This window comes from Lepeophtheirus salmonis, chromosome 3 (assembly GCF_016086655.4).
Source record: "Lepeophtheirus salmonis chromosome 3, UVic_Lsal_1.4, whole genome shotgun sequence".
Lineage (NCBI taxonomy): Eukaryota > Metazoa > Arthropoda > Copepoda > Siphonostomatoida > Caligidae > Lepeophtheirus > Lepeophtheirus salmonis.
Window position 1 is genome coordinate 6,701,198 of NC_052133.2, and position 21,062 is coordinate 6,722,259.

General features: G+C 29.5%; 1 protein-coding gene across 12 annotated transcripts in view; it reads left to right on the forward strand.

Annotated features, from left to right (window-relative positions):
- Positions 1-21,062, forward strand: part of LOC121114281 (3',5'-cyclic-AMP phosphodiesterase 4C) — a 404,803-nt gene that overhangs the window by 333,849 nt on the left and 49,892 nt on the right. The window lies entirely within an intron of this gene.

Genomic DNA, 21,062 nt, shown 5'->3' on the forward strand with positions numbered 1-21,062 from the left:
ATCTACACCGTTACATCATTAATTATAAAAGAGGCATATTATATTATTATGATAAAAATAATTAGAGTTAGTAAATAATTGTTACGCCCCTATAGAAAAGTTTTATCCGGTGTACTTACAAAATTAGAATAATAATATACTAAATTGATATTTTAATCGTTATTTGCTAAATTGATATTTTAATCGTTATTTGCTAAATTGGTAACTGTAACAGCGAATTTTTTAGTGAAGAAAGAAAGAATGTAAATTATATTTTTTCTTAACAAAAGTGACCAAATTTTGAGGTTGTCCAACATTTTCTTTTTCCATGCAAACGAAAAATCATGTGGATATCTCATTAAGTTACATTAAGTTGACAACAATAATATAAGCTTTGGTATTACCAATTTTTTAAATTTATTTCATCTATTTATTTTGCAGTATTAGTTTTCTATACAAGTATCTGTGAGAATGTTTCATTTCATATGTCCCATAACTCATAAATTGGCAATTCCTGCAAGGGTAGAGGGACAATTTTTGAGTTAGTATTAGGCACAGATATAATTGTATAAAATATGACCACTAAAGCTATAAAAAAGGTACATGTTCATTTGAAGGTATTACTTTTGCTATGATAAAACTTTTTCTGTAAAATGCCACTTTAAAGGAAAATAAATTTTCATAGAATAGTAACACAAGTCACGACACATTCTCTTAACGAATACAATTTTCTTTTTGTAAATTGTGAATAACACATAGGTTGAAAATTCCCCGGATTAACAATTATAACACTATTTTTTCGTTCAAAATTATTATTTTCTTTTTTGATTATTTTTATGGAGGCGAGTCCGCATAGCAATTTTCAAGTCATTGCCTAGCTTGAACAGTATTTTGTCCCATCACGAAGGATTTAAAATTAAAACACGAAATTGTTTTATATCCATTATTTTGGAAATAACAAAAGTAGCATCACACTTACACAAAATAACTCACCAACTGAAGAACAAATTGTCATGAAATTTTGACATCTGTCTTTTGAAGGTTGTTACTAAATGAAAATGAGGTGAGTTAAAAAAGGGGCCTTCAAATTGAAATGTCAAGACTTTTCGGCCCATTTGTTATGTGAATAATTCACAGTTCAACTTGCCACGTACCTTGTAAAATTTATACATAAACTAATTTTATGTATTGGCATAGTTTCATCACTTTTATAAAACAGTAGTGAATAAGTACTAGGACGTAGTTCTAAAAAGTATTTTCTTCAAACACTCTCTTCTTTCATGTTTTTTTTTCTAATCGGTTCAATCCTTTTATTCATTCAACAATACTAGGACAGATTAGTCAGTTACACTGTCATGAAAAGGAATGAATTATAGCTAGACCCTATAATATTTTAGTAATATATTGCAGATACACGAAAAATTAATATAAATTTTGTAACGGATAATAATATACAGTTGCAGCTATTGATGTGTCGGTCCTTATTTTGGACCGAAGACCGAGGTCCAGTCCAGTTTGGTCCCATCTAGTAGAATTCCACTTGTCAATTCTTAAAGAAAGTAAAATCGATCCCTCATGACGTCAATGAAGGTGTTTTTCTTTTATTAATTATTCCGCTATGTTATAGAATAAATAATATGACCAAGTAACAATATACTATGTTAGTATTATATATCATTATAATTACAAAAATAATATTGTTTTCAATATATGCGGAATAATCTTAATACATGTTTCATATATCTGATGTGTCTTTATAAGCCATTGTTATTTTTAAGAAATATTCCAAGGACCTATAGTTAAGGACCAATCCCAAAGATGGATGGTTTAAGACTGGACCAAATAAGTAATACCAGACGCAACACTATTCTCAGATATTGATGACACTTCAAGGGCTGAAACGTTGTAGCATAAAAAGAATTATAAAAATCCGTCCTAGAACTTGACTGAAAGATTGAAGTATGAATTGTTTTTTTCTGATCGATCCAATACTAACCTACAAAAAGAAGTTACAATCCATAGACAGTCCTAACATCAACAGAACATACCATAAAAATATTTCAATCAACTTTGTTAGTTCCTATGTTCAATTTCTGAGTATTCTTTTTATAAATTATGATAATACTTTAAATTGAATGGTTTTTTCCTCCTTGCCAGTTATATGTTTACACATAAAACTACTGGTTTTTTTTTATCTTGTTATGATTTGTTCAATACTTTCAAATAAAACGAAAAGAAGAAAAATAAAACTTTTTATCCATACATACTTTTCAACATATATGTAATAACAGTATTTACATATTTGGATTTAAAGTTGAATGACGAAATAAATAAATACAAATATTCTTTTATTAGTGTTGTATTCGAGATATAATTATCGAGTTCAAATAATAGAAGGTTGGTGAAGTGGATTTTATAGCATAGAGTCAATTTCTGTTCAAGTAATCTGACATCAGACAAAAAATGTTGTTTTCTTGTATAAATAAAATACTAATGGAGCAAAGTTTCACTGGGTATTTGTCTAAATGTTTGTGGATACCTTATTTTTGAGTAAACACTTAATATGTAAAAGAGTGTGACAACTTAATCAAGGAAATGACAATATAGCAACGAGAGTGCGTAACTAAAATTAAGCCCTTCATGTTAAAGAAGAAAATGGGGTATTTTTATCTTTTGACATATTTAAATGAAGCAAAGTTTTACTGTGTGTCTGTCGACACCTCATTTTTTAGTGTTCACTAAATAATTAAAACTGCTTCACTAATATGATCAAGGAAATAACATTATAAAAATAAGTTAGTGGAGCTAGAACTCAGTGCTTCATATTAAAAAATAAAAAGGGAGTAGTGCATTTATCATTATTTTTATATCAATAAAGCAAAGTGTGGCTGTTTGTCTGTCAGTGCCTCAATTTTCAGTTTGCAACTAATTTAGTAAAATTATTTGACGTTTTGATCTAAGAAATAAAAATGAAGCAACAAAACTGTCTAGCTAAAGCTCAGTGCTTTATATTATAAAAGAAAATGCAGTATATCTCTCTGTCTTATGTTATTAATTTAGCAAATTTATCTTTTCCTACGTCAATGCCCCATTTTTGTATGTGGCCTTAATAGTTTATAGCTTTGAGACTACTTTATATAAAAAATAACAATGTGGGACAAACGTATGTAGCTATAGCTCAGCATGTTGAAAAAAAAGTAGTAAACATCGATATTATTAAAGTAAAGTTTGTTTGTCTTTTTGTTGACGTTTAATAACTCTGAGCAATGTCATTTGCTCTTTCTAAAGTATGAGTTCCACATATAAGGCCCTGTACAAACAGGATCTTCACAAAGGAAAATCTCAAAAATTGATCGTTTTTTACTTGCTTCCACTTGAGGTCGTTTTCCTCATTTGCCTAAAACGATATTTTCTGAATGGGTTTTTATAGTGGAAGCCGTTAACAACACCGTTCACACAAAAATGACTTGATAAATATATTTGTTAAATTTATAACTTGCAATGAAACCTTTAATTTCTTCTATCTCAATATGAAAGAAAATCAAATTAATGTAAAATAAATTCTTCTAGTATAAATATTTTATAGATTTATTTTTGTTCGTAAAAAAAAAAAAATTGAGTTCAATATTCAACATTTAAAAAGCTATCCTTTTTACAGATATGTTAATTCCTGGATAATATATTTTGAGCTAGTATTTCTTAAATATTTTTAAGAAATCATTTGCAACGTACAATAAACACTTTATATGACGTAATATTATTTGTAGTCCTTAAAAATACGACAAGGTCCATTGTTAGGGTTGTTAATTATAAACATATTTAAGTGTACAAGTTTTTGTTGACCAACCTGAACAAAGTTTTCATTTTCTTTAGCTGTCATCATTGTTCTTTCATTATCTATGAGATAAAATATATTTATAAAGCGTAATAATGAGTGTGTGTGTACATGAATAGGAACGTTGAGAATTTGTTGGGAGGTTATATGTATAAGTGCTAGAATTGAGGATCGGCAACGGAGTAATTCTTTTACATGCCCTTGCTAATCATGAAGTGGGATTTTGGTATAATCCTTTTCTCACATAGCTTTTCAATGCTAATCTAATAAATGTCATGAGAACTAAGCTCCTCTCCTCCAAAAAATTATCCAAGTTGAAAGGGTTACCTGATTCATTTTAGTTTTTTTATCCATATCGAAAATGGTTACATTTTTTAACTCAAAGCAATGGACCTATTATTTTAAATTTAGTTGGTTATTGTACTTCCCCTATTGATTCGAGACAATCATAGCTGTACAACATTGTTTGCACTTTTAGATGTTATATAACATAAAGGATATCGTATTTCCTCATTCCAAAAATATATTTTAAATATGTATCAAAACAAAAACATAGGATATAAAACAAATAGGTTCCAGATTAAACACTTATTTACAGAAATAAAAACCTATTCTAAAAATAGTTGAGTATTATAAGGTCCTATTTTTACAAAGAATACAAGCTAATCAATTCAAAATAAGCTCCAAAGGCTTATTTCACTATTCTTATATATCATCTGTAATAAGAAATTACCTACTAACAGACAACAAGGAAATATTTTATTATAGAACAATGTATTCCTTCTTTCGTAATTAAGGCGGTTTGCCCATATTTATGTAATCGACTGTATCATAAGTTATGCACTATTAAGGAAAAAAACATGTAATAAAACCCAAATTTCTCGAAAAAGATATTAATAGTTATCAAAGAGTAACGCAATAAGCGCAAACACTATTATATAAAGTAGTCTAATAGATTAAGGTTAAATAATTTTGTTAATGTATATGAATTATGACATACATGCGATAATTATATTTAACGATTCACCATGTAGGTCAAACATTCCCTTATTTATTTTATACAGTATAAGTATATGATATACATTAGGGAGTACTATTTACAATGCATCCTGTATACATGCTCGATGCTACATGCAAACGCTTTTTTCAAAAACATGTATATGGTATACGTGTACGAAGCAAAACTTTTATATCATGGGGTTTATAAAAAAATAAGCACAAGTAACATATTTCTATAATTACATAATAATGATTATCGTGTTTTATATTTTTTTTTTACTTCCACTTTCCATGATTGTATCAAAAAATAAGTGATTGTGCCTAGACCGTTTATTAAATAAAGAAGACATTATTAAACTTCAGCTGAGAAAAGTAGAAGAAAAACAATAATAGTTTCTCCTTTTTAGTTATTTTCGTTTTTACTAATTATCATCCTTATATAATAATATAAATTTATCACTATAATTAGATATAATTAAATTAGTAACTACTTTATACATTTACCTAAATAGAAATATCATTCGGCAATTTTTATATACCAGCTACTTTTTTATTTTGCTTCCTTTTTCTTTGATTGGGAAGGTAATATCTTGAGTCATGCCTCTTGCTGCATAGTCTTGGTCTTAAAGTCAGTAATTTTGATACTATGTATGTTTTGAAGTCATTCTTAACTTGATAAAAAATGCTAATGGTACGAGTTCTTCAGTTAGGTACCACAAATTTGCCGAGAATGCCTTGATTACTGCATCTGCACAAGTTTTATAGATCTTCATATTACTGATCAAGTTATTGACTGCTATTAGATCATTAAAAGGTACTGCTGAAGGAAGTTGAGCTGTAAGCCACCAAGACAAGTAACGAAAAATAAAAATCATTCAAGGCATTATAGTTTATGTTGCTGTCCAGTTACAAATACAGTCCCATTAGGTAATTCATTAACCAGATTTTTGCTGAGCAGATCGATTTATATATCATAAAGAAGCTTAGACATCTACCTGGATTTGTGTAAGATAACTACCAGTTATCTTACAATCCTCTCTAACAAAAGTTTTAGTTGACAACGTTTTGCATAGCTGAAGGATATCATCTTCTTTTCTTCTAGTCTTTTATCCCGAGATAATAATTGAGGTCCTTGATATTACAACAATATACTAACTTTGCCTAAATAGTAGTTTAATCCAATATTGACTAATGCTACTAATGAACAAAGTGTGACCTGTGAACACAAATTTGGCAATCAGTAATACCTATTGGAAACAAAAAATGAAAACTTACCCACTACGTAGTAAAATTTGAGAGCTATATACTAGTGACTGTACCTGTATATGTGTTCAACTGACGCTATTGCAGTACTATCAAAGGGGTCATATGATTCTTACAATGATTTATTTTATATTTTATGAAAAGGATAATTAATAAGAAAAAAAAAGAAGAAAGGTTTTTCTTTTTTTATTTTCTGTACTGAACTTTAATAGTGTCTTTAATATTTTATAAGCCTTCTAGACACAATCACTTATTGTTCTCTATAATCAAGGAAATTAGAGTAAAAAAAAATTAAAATATCTTTATATTTTTTTTGTTCATAGAAATATTCTATCGTAAAATATGTTTTTAAAATAACGCACAAATTTTGTTTTGTTTCATAACTGCATCACCCTAACATATATAGATAATTCTGTTGGTCCTCCTCTAGAAGCGAAGGTCAGTCCAGTCACACTTTGGTATTTTCTCCATTGTATATACGAGTAACACATATATTATTTATTTTTGTAAAAATGTGTTCCACAACAAGGAATACAAATTAGTTCCACCACAGCTATCAAGTATACTAGGTTGATATCATTACACTTTTTCATTTAAAAAACGCTTGTCAAAAAAACTTTAAATTTTTTTTCAAGCATAAAATAAAAAATAAGTGGCATTATCTGCAGTACTGGAATAATTTGTTTTTCATTTTTTATCAAGGATAATCATATATATTAAAAAAAAAGTATTAATTTAACTTATGTAGATATTTCATAATAAACTCTACGAAAAAAATTAAGAGCCTGTCTAAGGAACATAGACACAAGGTCGGACCATAATAATATAAAAATAAGTAATTATATATAGAGTTGGATTGTTCATGCTTAATTAAAAATAACATCCAATAATGCAACTTTATGTGCTTTAAAGAATATATTCTATTTCATTCTTTTATCAGTACTTAATCCAAGAAAATAACTGAAGCATAGTCATTGTGTCAATTCCATTTCATAATATATACCCATAAAAGTTATACTTGTCCCAACATTTGGTTTTTGTAATATTCCAAAAAGAACTTCAAGGACCTTATATACAAATATTAATTTACTGACGTACTTTTCATACTTGCTTATAAGACGTTCAAAATTAAACTCTTGGATGCAACGTCATATTGCATATAGTTACGTTTTGACAACTTATTCTATGAATTATGTTTTATCAAAAAAAAAAAAAAGACTATGATTTCTAGTTTATTTAAACTTTTAATACCATGTATATAATTAATTAAGTTATTGAGCAAAGTATTTTTGTTTAAATACTTGTAGTAATGGAATATATTATGAAAAAATTACATTGACAAAAAAAGTGTTTTCACAAGCTTACATTAGAACTACCGATTGATCAAATCCACACCTCCCCCATCCTCAACTTCCAAAGTGTCATTTTGAACCCTATACATAAGACATTATATTTCACTGTAAATTAACAAGCAATATTTATTGATTACCTATATTATATACCATTTATCTATATCCATGATTCCATCATCATATAGTTATGACATCACAACATGTGCTCCTAATTGCAGTCGGAAGATTGGTTAAGTCACTTTAAGACCTTAATGTGCTTCTTATTGACTTAATGCTTTCTTGTTATTGCCAATGTTTGGGATACATATCAATTTGAAAGACTTGTTACTCTACCCAGAGCTCTTCTCTAATTGAAGCAGGTTGTCGTGCAAGATTTTCAGGAGGATGGCCCCCTGTTCTACATCCTTTCAATATAGTCAAGTAGTCCTTCCCCCTTAACAGAGAGTTACCTGAAAAACATAATTTTTCAAACTCCATTGTTGTTGCCATGTAGAGTCCTTTTCTAGAAAGAGCCAGGCTACATATAAATCATTGCTGTTTAAATCTGCTAACATAACGAATCTGAGATATGAAAACTGTGGTTCCATATCCCAGGTCACAACTTAAAATAAGATCATTCATTTTTATATTTAATTAAATTTGCAGGCCACAGCCGTTTGTTGCTAAATAGCCGCGTTCAAATTTAATTTATTTAGCTATTAGTACAATTTTTTGTTGTTGGATAAATGATCAACCATTAAATATTAAAATGAGTTTTATGAGTAAAGAAATGAATGCATTCTATTAGTTCAAAAAATATGCACTTATTTAGTATAAGTAAATATATCACGTAAAAACATTTATTGGTAGATATAAATCACAATTTATGTTGACTTTTATTGATCATTGCGATGATCATACGGCTTTTATACATTTGCAAGGATACATCTTTAATTACATTTATATATTTAATCCAACACTTGTTATAATTAACTATTTTGTAGAGTTACTTAATTTAAATAAAATGTAATATTTGATGTTATTTGAATGACCACCACACGTGCACATCTTACGAAGTCCAATCTTTGAACCCAATTTTCGACTACTTTTCCGCATAAAACGGCTGAAATTGCAGCAATTTAGCGTTGAGTATTTGTTCTGAGCTCTTCTAACGTCGACGGGTTATTGGTGTAGACTAGGGCTTTCACGTGACCCCCAAAGAAAATAGTCTAGAGGCATTAAATTGCACGAGCGAGGCGGCCAATTGACTGGTCCATTTCTGGAGATAAGAAGCTCACCAACTTACTCTTCAATAAATCGATTGTAACATTTGCTGTGTATGAAGTGTTGTTGAATCCACATATCGTTCAAATCCATATCTTCCAATTCAGGCCAAAAAAAAATCGGTTATCATGGCACGGTAACGATTTCCATTCACAGGAACGTGGTGATTGTCATCGTCGACGAAAAAAAACGGCCCAATGACACCGCCAGCATGCAATCCACACCAAACAGTAATTTTTTGTGGATTTAATGGCGCCTCATGAATCACGTGTGGGGTTTTCTCGGCCCAATAGGGCATATTTTGCTTTTTAACAAAGCCATTGAGCCAAAAATGTGCCTCACCGCTGAAGATGATTTTACGTTGAGAATTAGGATCATTTTCGAATTTTCCTTCAGCCCATTTTACGAAATCCCTACGTTTGAAGTGGTCAAGCGGCTTCAGTTCTTGTGTCAACTTGATCTTATACGGGTGTGCCAAGATCTTTTTGCAAAATTCGCCACAACAATGTCACAGAGATGCCCAACGATTGAGAACGGCGCCTAAGAGACAAATTTGGGTAATCTTGAATTGATGCGCTTGCGGCAGCAATATTTTTAACACTTCGTGCATTTCTTTGTCTCACTGGCACAGGAACTTTATGTAGCGTGTATGTGGACTCCAATTTTTTCACCATCGTTAAATTGTTGATTTTGCCAGTTTATTACGTTGGCCATAAATTGGCGTTAACGCTCTTAAAGTTTGGATCAAAGACTCACCACGTTTGTAATAAATTTTAATAATTTGCAAGTGTTGCTAGAGTGTGTACTGCTCCATGATGAAACTAAAATTATTTCTGAGCACAGCTGTCAAAGAAACAATAACAAATATGACGTCGTTTTCGAAACCTATTAATGTAATCAGTTAATTTATTTAGCTATTAGTACAATTTTTTGTTGTTCGATAAATGATCAACCATTAAAGTTTAAACTGAGTTTTATGAGTAAAGAAATGGATGCATTATATTAGTTCAAAAAATATGCACTTATTTAGTATAAGTATCAATGTAAAATGGAAGCGTCCCTATTGAAAAACCTTTTACATACAGCACAAAATTTCATTTGGCTCTTAGACAGTTTATTGAAGGACAATTTTCCGAACGGAAATTTTGACGAAGTACCATTTGGGACATTTACCCATAAAATTGTGTTTAATCTAATATGCTAGCATAATTAATAGTTATTGTTCATGTACAATATACGTCATATGAGAGAAAATACTTTACTTATATGTTAATGATCATTATATAAACACAAGACAGTAATATCTCGTTCGAATGTTGTTTAAATTTTTATATTTGTAATACTTTGAATAAATTAAATAATAAACGAACATGACTCGGTGTTACCTCACTAACAAAAAAAAAATAACTATATTTTATTACGCTGTTACGTGTTCTAAACGTTGGTTGGTTGAGTTCAAATAAGCACTCTTTAAGGTGTGATCAATAATCAACTATTACACAATGCAGAAGCATTTTAACCCCCTCCCCTCCCGCGAACAAAAACCACATTTAATATTGCTATTTAAAATATAATATATACAAAAATGACCAATGACATCTTCAACCGCAATAGATTTGCCATTTTTTTTTTTTGTTCAAGAATATAGTTACAATATAAAGCCTTATTTCGAAGTGAAAGAACTATATATATGAAAATTAAAGGTAATATGACTTAAAAAAAAGCATTCTAGCATTCGAAAAACTATTGTTTCCTAAGTAAGCTTGAATATAGTTCCACCAAAATGTGTCCAATGATACAAAAATCCAGTAAGATAAAGAATTTTATTTAGAGGTTTATATTTTTGGCATATTTTGTGTATTAATATATTATAGCTAAACTAAAAAATAAACCTTATATTTCACCTTAAAAGATTTGAGGCCGAAAAAATGTTCGATTTTGATGGATTTTTTCATTAAACTTTTAACTTTCTATTAAAATCTCTATTAATATTGCAAATTTGCAATTCTGAGAATTTATAATAGCATCAATTATAATTGATGGAAGTTATAATATAAAAGAAGTAACAATTTAATCTACAAGGATGTTCTATTAAGGCAATTAGGGTATTTCATTATGTGATTATGAAATACAATTGAAATATTTAGTGAGTTTATACAATTTGAGTCTATTGCGCTAAACTTTTTTCTTTTCCAAAAATGTATTTTATGAAAGTATGAGAAGATGTCACCGGGTGCACTGTATATAGTGCTTCCTGATGTATATACCTATAGAGCATAAATAAAAAAGGGGATTATATTACATAGGGAGAAAAAAAATTAAATCTCGTAGGGGGTTAGTTCAGGTCATATTAGAAAAGCAAAAAAAAGTGGGAAGTATTTTGTATATAAACTAAAAACAGTACAAAAAGCTCATCAAAACATGTTAATTTTTGTTTCTCAATCTGTTGTATTTATTTTTTGTTGTTGCGGAGAGAATGTCTAAGTATTGAGTGGGTGGCTAAATGTGAGTGTGCTCATGAAAAATGGAGGGAGCAACAAGGAATTTTTTAATCTTACCTGATATATTATTCAATCAAAATTTTTATATTCGTCAACCCTTAATAACTCTGAGCAATGCCGTGTACTTCCGCAAATACTTAATAAAACAAGTCAACTTTTTTTTCAAAATATTTTTAATTTTATATTTTATTAAAGTAGTAGTTACTTAACGCTTAGATTACAAATCTGCTTTTTGAAAATTCTTGATATGAATTATTTTTATGTATTTCTGAGTATTTTTGTATTTTTATAGAATCAAGCCAACTTTGAGTGAAATAAAAAATAAGTAATCCCACGAAAATTAAATTTAATATTGGCAAAATGAAATGTTTATTTTAAATGATTAAATAATTACATAATAAAAAAATGCAGATTAAAGTTTAAAAAGACAAACATTCAATGCATAATTTCGCCTGCACATCATAGTTTTTCTTTTTATCTCGATATTGGAGACAGCTACGGGGGATATTTGAAATTCAATTATTGCAACCTATGAATAATATAGAATTAACTTTTCTATGTGAGGCGACGCGAAAAATATATTTTGGAGTAGGAAGAGTAAGATAGGAGTTTATCCATTGGCTGAAAGATGAGCCCAAAGGAGACCACATCCTATTAGGTAAGGAACCATGAGGAAATTATATTATAAGGAATAAATTATTGGAGCAGGAGGAGAGGGATCTCGACTTTTTGAGATATTCGGACAATTAGTGCATTGGAGGTTCATGAAAGTTTATGGAAGGTATTATTTTGTGGAAGAAATTGTAATTTTGTCCTAAATGAACTATTTTGGGGAGGGCTCGATCCTTGGACTGAGGGATGAGGCTGGAGGAGGTCACAGTCCTTCAAGTAGAGCACTACAACTTTTTTCTGGTATCTACCATGAACTAATAACAGAATGAACGTAAAATCTATTATGAAGATGAAACTTCTATGTCATCAAGTCCATTATCTATTGAAATAGAAAATTATATAAATATACAGTACAAACTACAATGATTTTTTAAATCCAACTAAAAACTTATTCAAGCTCCAATCCGCTGTGGCTGTCTACAATTTCCAGATAGAAATGAAAATATGACGTGCAGGCAAACTTATACAATGCACCCTATAGGAATGTTGAATTGTGAAATACAGATCCCTAAAGGTAAAAAACTGAAGGGTAGTTGGACGGATAGACAAATGCAGCCCATGGACCGACCCATCAAAATTATATTGCTTACCAATTTATATTTCATTTCATTGTTTCTCTTATTTATAAAATATTTATAATTATCTTGGAAAATCAAGAAAAAAAATAACAGCAATAAATCTTGATTAATTTCTGTTAAGAAAAAACAATTGGATTTTTACTATCAATTTTGAGCTTTTTTTCAGTTTTTTCTTCGAGAAAAAGTTATAAGAAATAATTAATGTAACGACTTGCTATATTTTGGATCGATACACTATTCTACTAGTACCCCTTATCAAAAAAGAAATAAACTTTAGAATTTAGACTCTAAATATGTATGTATTTTCAAAAACCTATTTTTGTTTGTCACAATTTGTTTGTCAAAGAAGATTAAGACTTTGTCGTATATAATTGAATTTTGTTGTTTTGTTTTTATCATTGAGCTATTGTTTTCAATTCTATATTTATTCTTTAAGTAAAAGTACATATCCTCTTTCACAAAAGTAAATAAGTCAAGAAAACGTCTTAAAATGAGCTTCATTTATCTACTTTCAGTTTAAAAAATAGATATTTGTACATTATTGGCAATTGTTTATATATATAATGTAAATAATTTATAAACGTGGCTCTGGTTATTTAAAGAAATATGATTTGCTCCTGGAAATAGACTATTCTAAATATTATACCCAGAGGTGAATAAATTTTGTCAAGAAAACCAAAACAGTTTTTTTTTCTATTTGACAATATGAATAGGCTTTTTTCAAAAGTTGATTTTATTACTGATTAATAATTGAAAAGGTAACATCTAAGGTTTAATTAAGGACCAGTGACGGAAAGAAACAATGAGGATTTACGTGAGAATTATAAGTGTAAGTCATGCTGGTCTCATAGTAGAAATGAGGATCAACATAGATTATAAAACGAGTTGTGTCGCTTCTTATTTATTTGTTCCGGTCCAGTTTTGGGACTCTCGGTTCTTGGAAACAATCCTTATGATAGTCGGTCCTTATATTTTTTCCTAAAAAGTATATGGTTTATTAAGCCAAATATGTTATATTAGATTTATTTTAAAATCATTGCACATATCCTTCTAAAAATATCCCTGTTTTCTTTATAATTTTATAAATTATATTATATAATTTATTATATTTTTAAAAATAGAGAAATACCACCAATGATGTTGTAAGGGATCAATTTTACCTTTTTTAAGGACCAACAAGTAGGAATGGACTTGACCATATTCCTAGGTCCTAATTAAGGACCGACACGACACTAATTATAAATGTTAGTCTAGTCATTGAGGATTGACATCATATGTTCATTTTCTATATACGGAGAGTTGTTTGTGCTAATATCTTTCCTCTCATAGCTGCATGTTGCTGATCAAATAAAATGTTATGAAAGCCAAGCTTCTCTCCTCCAAATTAATTCTCAAATTATCAGGATTATAACGTTCATTTTGGATATATTTTATTTTTACATACTGTAGGAAATACTTTATCAATAACCGTTTATACAACTAATTCGAAAAATTGAACACATCTAGCATAGCCCTTTGACATATATTTGCTCCGTATGTCCCGATATATGAAACACAAATTTTATTCCTTTTATTTTATTCCCTAATATAATGTTTTTTTATGAATATATTAAATTATTCTTATTATTAAACTTTGCTTTTAATCATCGTTACAATAATATACTATGTCACCAAGGGAGAAGAAAACAATTTAAAAGAAAAGAAAAAGACTTCTTTCTATTCTCCACTGCCTTCTCTGGCCCTCTCTTTCTGCATATGACAATGTTAATCTTAATTACCCTGGTATTCTCGTTCTCATCTTCTCTTCTCACTGCACGAGATAACCATCTTCCACCAGGCGACCCTATCCATTATATTTATCTTTAATAAAGCAAGGTTTATTTCCTTGTCTGTGGAGGACTCACTTTTAATAACGAGTGTGACGATATATGGCTCAGCCCGTCATATTAATAAGAAAGAAAATAGGCGTACATACAAGCATATATGCATATCAATGTGGCTTTAGATTAGGCTGAGCAACGAGAGTGTGTAGTTAAAGGACATCCTTTCATATAAAAAGAAAAAAGAAGTACTTCTGTATAGGGTTGTAAATTCTATTTTGAATGTGTAGTTTTTTAGTTGGATGACTCTTGAGTATGAAGTGGAGATCAGAAATTATTGATAGTTCCCTAATATATTGTTTTTTTATGAATATATTAAATTATTCTTATTATTAAACTTTGCTTTTAATCATCGTTACAATAATATACAATGTCACCAAGGGAGAAGAAAACAATTTAAACGAAAAGATTTTTTTCTCAAAAACAGCTACGTTTGTTTTTTTTTTTACAAATAAATAAAAAAACAATATAAAAGTTCTTACTTAGAAAATAAGTAACTTGTGTCATTCTTTCCAGTACAAAAAGGGAGAAAACCTCCTCTTCTCTTAAATAGTAATAAATGACGTCATTCGTTCAATTCACTTAATCTCAGTCAGACCCCCCAACCCCCTCCCCTCACTTTTGAAGTGGCTCTAGCACGCTCAACCACCCTTCTTACATACATAATTATACTTTTTCTGTTGTTGGTTAATTGTGTTTATATTTGAAGTTATTTTTTCCTGATTTAACGCCCCAACAGTTAATAAAATACTGTTCTTCGAGAATTATAATATAAGGATGACAGCTTTACCAAATCAAATCAATGGTTATAATTGTATTATTATTTGCTATGTCCGTGAAGTCACATATGATTCCTTGCCTGAGTAGTTACGTAGCACATGGGCAGAAAATTCCCGGTTTCTAACATAAATGGTGCTATTTTTTAAAAATTCACATCATTTTCAGAAAGTACTAACCTTTAAAAGTCAGCCTTCAAAATTTCATGACCATCAGGTCTTTCGTTTGTAATGTATTGTGCTAAGTGTGACGCTAATTTTTTTATTTACAAAACACTAGGTCAAAAACAATTTTGTTTTTTATTTTACAGTGCTTTTTGATGGAAAAAAAAATACTGTTCAAGCGCAGAATGTATATAATTTTTTTAAAACTAATTTTGAACGAAAAAAAAGCTTGCTTTCTTTGTTTAACTCCGGATTTTTCAGGCTATATTTTTAATATGGTTGACTTTCAAACTAATACAAGCCCTTGTAATCTTTGAATAACCTTCGAAATGTATTTTATGAATTCATAGCATAGGTAAATATTAATATGCATGACACGAAAAGTGACATCTATAATGACGATATTTGTCAAGCCAACTTCAATGCAATCATACTCAAATTTGCTAATCAATCATGATTGTAATAGTACAATTTTTATGGCATACACGTAGATATATATACATATATATTTCAATTAACCAGCATAAGCCTTACTTATGAGTATTAAAAAGTGTTATTAATCAATGTAAAAAATTTAGAATTATAAGATCTATTTATTTTCATCTTAAATGAAATATTATTAATATGATCTTTAAGCTCCATACGAAGTTTTTAAAAATAAGTCCTCACTTCATATAATTTACAACTCTGTCCTTAGTGTTACTCTCCATTTTCAAGATCACATTAACACTAAATTACTCAATACTTAGATTTTGTCTCTTCAGCTACACCCACCCGTTGTTAAAATGAGTGGCTCATTCATGTTTTATACAATATATACAACCGTATAAAATATGCCTTAATGCCTGTATAAATTCATTTTTTTAATACAACGTGCACACCCTATTGCGTTATTTTTTTTTTTTTGATCCAGAATCTACGTAACTCTAAAATACAGTCAAAATGTATGTACAGAATCTAAGCATTCAAACAGACAAACTTTAAATATTAATCAAGATTTATTTTGTAAGAACGTCAACTGATATACGCTTTGAGGTCTCCTTTCACGTTTAAAATACGCGTATTTTCTATTCTGTGCATAATGAAAATGCTAGCACTTAAACTAAAAAGTCCCAAATTTCCAAAACGTAGAAAGATACTAACTTTAGACACGAAATAAAAGTTGTTCAGAATTTAAAGGTACATATCAAAGGCTAGGTTTAAGTCTGAACCGAATCCTAGGCTCTGGAAGGCAAGTTTGTTTTTCTGAAAATAAGTTGACAAAACAAAACGATCATCTGTTTCTCAATTTTTTTTAATAGGTATGCGTTGTAGATATGAAAATGAATAAAAAAATAAACAATCCAAAAAAACAAATTATTTTTAAAACTATCGAAAAAGTTAGAAAGTACATCACAGTACAGTTGGATAAATGACTCTAAAAGGAGTAAAAGATTAGCCAGTAGTCTGAGTAGGTATTTTCGTTATGGCTGAAGGAAGAACTTATTTTTAATTATTCTTATTATGATGGAAGAACATCTAATGTTTTACTAAATAATGAAGTTACTTAAATGGATGTATTTATGTCTTATGTATATCTTAAACTGTGTGAAGCCAAGTGAAAGGCTGAGGTCGGCAGGGCCTAGCTGTCAGATATCGTCAAGTAATTATCTAGCTGGTATTTACATTTGTTTCTTGTCCGATGTCTACCTGTATATTAAGAGTTTTGTGCTTCAGTTAATCCTAAAGAGGTCTAAGACCGTAATTAATTTTAATACACCAAACTAATTTGTTCCTATCAAGAAATTTGGTTTGGACCTATCTCATTTAAAATTCAGTAAAAACATCTCTAGATAAATGACATCATGCATATTTCAAAAATTTACCGTAGACACAAATACGCTATTCTTGCACAAATGTGTCATATAAATCATATTTTTAGAACACAAAAATCTGGATAGGGGAAAATCCGTCAATTTAGACAGCAAAAACAAAGACATGACAAGATTTTTATTGTAAGAAACACTTTTAAAATCCGGGGAACTTAAACAGTCCTTCCCCACTGTTTCCTTATTCTTCATTAAAAGTAGTAAGGAATTGTTTCCATAGAATCAAAAACTAATGGGTGTTTTGGGGAAACAAGTGTGTATCCGTGTTCAACCAATTAACGTTTAGCTCACTATTAAGAAATCAAGGTAGTATAAATAATTGACATGTGACAATATAATATAAAGGGAAAGTTTTATATGAGGTGAATAAAGCAGTATAAGAATTGATTAATTATAAAAAATAACTTCAATTTACCAACTATAGATGGCTTATTTTTAGAAAGCTGTTGCTTCAATTATACGCCATCTTTCTTTATGAAAGTATAGTTACATTTCATATAGAAACCTTTTATCTTTTATGAATGAGTCTCCCCCCCCATGTTATAAGTTTATAGGGATCCAAAAAAATACAGCTTTTAAAAAGTTTTTTCGAATTTTCTATGACATATTTAATTTGATAAACTATTTATACGTTTCAATAAAATATGATCATGTAAAAAAAATATATTATTTAAAGCTCTTGACAAAGAAGGCATGTACATGGCGTTCCACATAATCATGAAGGTAGCTCCGACCTTACCAAAATTTTGATGGGAAGTGTGGCACCCATACTTGTGTCAACTAATTAACCTTGATATTTCACCCTTAAAGCCAATGTCATCATAATTTCATATGATTTTTTTAATCTTCCATTTGAGCAGGTTGATAATTTTCCACTTCGATAACTTTATGGATGCATTTATAAATATATTTAATCAATCTACTCATATATGAATTAGAAAAAAAAACAAATATTTTACATCACCTTCTCACCCAAAGGTGATCGACAATATTATAAACTCACTTCTTTTCCGAATAGTTACAAATATAATTTCCAAGATGTTATCTATATATATATACAATCTTCTATATATATAAAATCATTCAGTTACTTAAAATAAAACATATCCATTTATAATTAAAAACTCCAAATTATTGGTACAAAAATCGCCTTTTAGAAATAGACTCATATTTTAATTTCGAAAAGGCAAACAGGGATGGGCGTTGAAGTTTAACAAGAGTTGTACCGTGTTAAATCAATTTACATTCCGAACACTAATAAGGAAGCAAAAAACATGTAAATTGTTCGTATACATGGCGTACCACACTGTCAAGAAGACGGTTTAGAGGGCATTCAAAATTTGAGGGGAGGTGCGGCAGATATTATTCTAGAGGACATTCTAAACACAAATTTGAAGGGGGCTAAGGTCAGAAGTGGAGGAGGGCTACATGGAGGTAGGCCAGATGTAAGTCTTATTGTTGCAACAGTAGTTTTGATTCTCCTTATCTACGTTTCCACACTATTCCCACCCTTAATGGACTTCTTGATGTTGTATTCTGTCTGGATAGATGTGTCCACGATCTCTGCTCTTTTCTCAGTACTGACACCAGCACGGAGGAGATTGCTTATGTGCTTCCTTTTTTGTTGTGGCTCTGACATTTTTACACTCAGAAACATTTGATAATAACAAAACTTGTTTATTTTTGTTTCAGCTATACATTGTTTGCCTAATAAAGCCTCGTAATTAAAAATAATATGGATAAAATCTTAATAAAATGCTATATAAGAGTAGGATGACCTTATATATGTGTTTATGAAAAAACATGTTTTTATTTACAATCTAAAACAATTATAACGTAAAAATATACTCTTACAACATAAATAGTAACTTTTATTGGTATTTTGAGGTGCTTATTGGCTCCTAAGCTTTTAAATAGTAAATTTATCAACATGTTCGTACGTTTTAATTTTTTTAATACAAATGAAACGTGTGGTAAATCAAATTTTACCACTACCTAGAAGTAAAAAGTGCAGGAGATAACAATTTATTTTTCTTAGCAGTTTCATTCCTGAGTAGTGAACTTCCTTTCCTAAATAGATTTAATTATAATAAAAACCTGATTGAACATTCGTGTTTGCCCATAACAGACAGAGAGTAACGTTGGTGATTTGTTGGGAGTTATAATATTAACTTCTTGTTGTACTCAAGGTAGAGATAATTAATTCTTGCTAATGTTCATGATCTCTTCCTTCTACCCCTCCTCCTCCCTTGTCACTGCTGATTGTAGCTAATTTCCTAAACAACAATCTTCAAATTGTCCGGATTGCCATTTTGATTTTCGGTTTCTTTTTTTAAAATATATATCTCTTTTTAACCATATGGATCAACATATTTCTATAATTGACTATATCTGCAATAGGTATAGTGTCTATTATCATAGTCATTATCTACAAAATTATTTTGCTAGTTTGTATCGGACAAAACTATCAGATCAAGTTATAGTTTTCGGATTATTATTTCAGGGGGCCGTTGCGCTACTATCAGTGTTTTTTGCATAGACCTTTTTACTCCAGTATAGCATGTTGTATATCATTTTAAAGCTGAAGTTAAAAAAATGGTGGTGCCAACATCGCCAGAAATTTTCATAAATAGCGTTTAATTTTAACACTAAATTAGCGAAAATAAAAATATACCCACCCGCTTGATATAAAAAAAGGTAAAGTTATCTAAATTTTTTTCACTCTAATTTTTCAGTAATTCAGCATATTCGCTCTACTAGTATCCCTAAATAATTTAGAAATTAGAAGCCATCATTTCTGCTAAAGACAGCTACATTAATGATAAAGAGAGCTCAGACTTACAGCAATTTAGAGTATTAACTTTAGTGCAATTCTGTTGTTATTTAATTAATTAAATCTCGTTAAAGTTTAAAATTTAAATTGGTTCAAATTTTAATAGACCACTCTGTATATAATTATGAAGTAAATATACATATGTATTGGGATTTTTTCCTTCTCTTGATTTGTGTTAACGATTGATTTATGCTGACGCATAATATATGCAAGGAGATATATTTCAATGCTTATTGGTGCCATTGTAGAATTTCCAAAATAAGAAAGCAATCTATAAAATATACTGATGTAGTGTACATGTATTCATACTCACAATAAAGTTAATGAGTAAGTATAATCACGTGCCTTTATTTGTAGAGAGGATATATTTTTGTGTTATTATATTGACAGACACACACTCGATAATAAATGAATACATATTCATATCGACCTATCTCACACAATTAATATTATAATATACATATTTTGAGAATATTATTGCTATCACTATCAATGCAGTGTTAACGAACATATATTTTTGATCTACGAAGTTTGATAATTAGTGTTAAATTTTACCACAAAAATAAAATGAAATTTATGAAATAAAATATAGAGTTTTTAATCGTAAGCATTCTTTGTATATTAACATAAATGAAAAACCAAAAGTGTCACCTTAACAATTGGAAGAATATTTTAAAAGAGAGCACCTTAGCTTTCATTACCTGATATGGCGTCTCAGTATACAAAAATCTGTTCAGCGCAAAACAACTTGCACGCATCAAGATGTTTAGCATTTACATCCTTCAGGAATGATACAAGGTTGATTTTGTAAATATTCCCTAAATTGAGGTGACCGTAAAACACCGCCTACGAAGATGTCATAGAAATATGGTAACTTACTGACAATTTAACAAATCTTTGGCAACAGTGCAGCTTAGCTGTCACGACATTTTATTAGATTGCCTTATGAACCAGAATCCCTATAACACTTTTGAAACCACTACTTAGCTTGAACGGTGTTTTTTCCGTCATGAAGTAGTGTAAAATCGAATTATCATGAAATTTTGTTAGCTGTCTCTTGATGGCTGCTACTAACTGAAAATTTGAAGAATTAAAAGA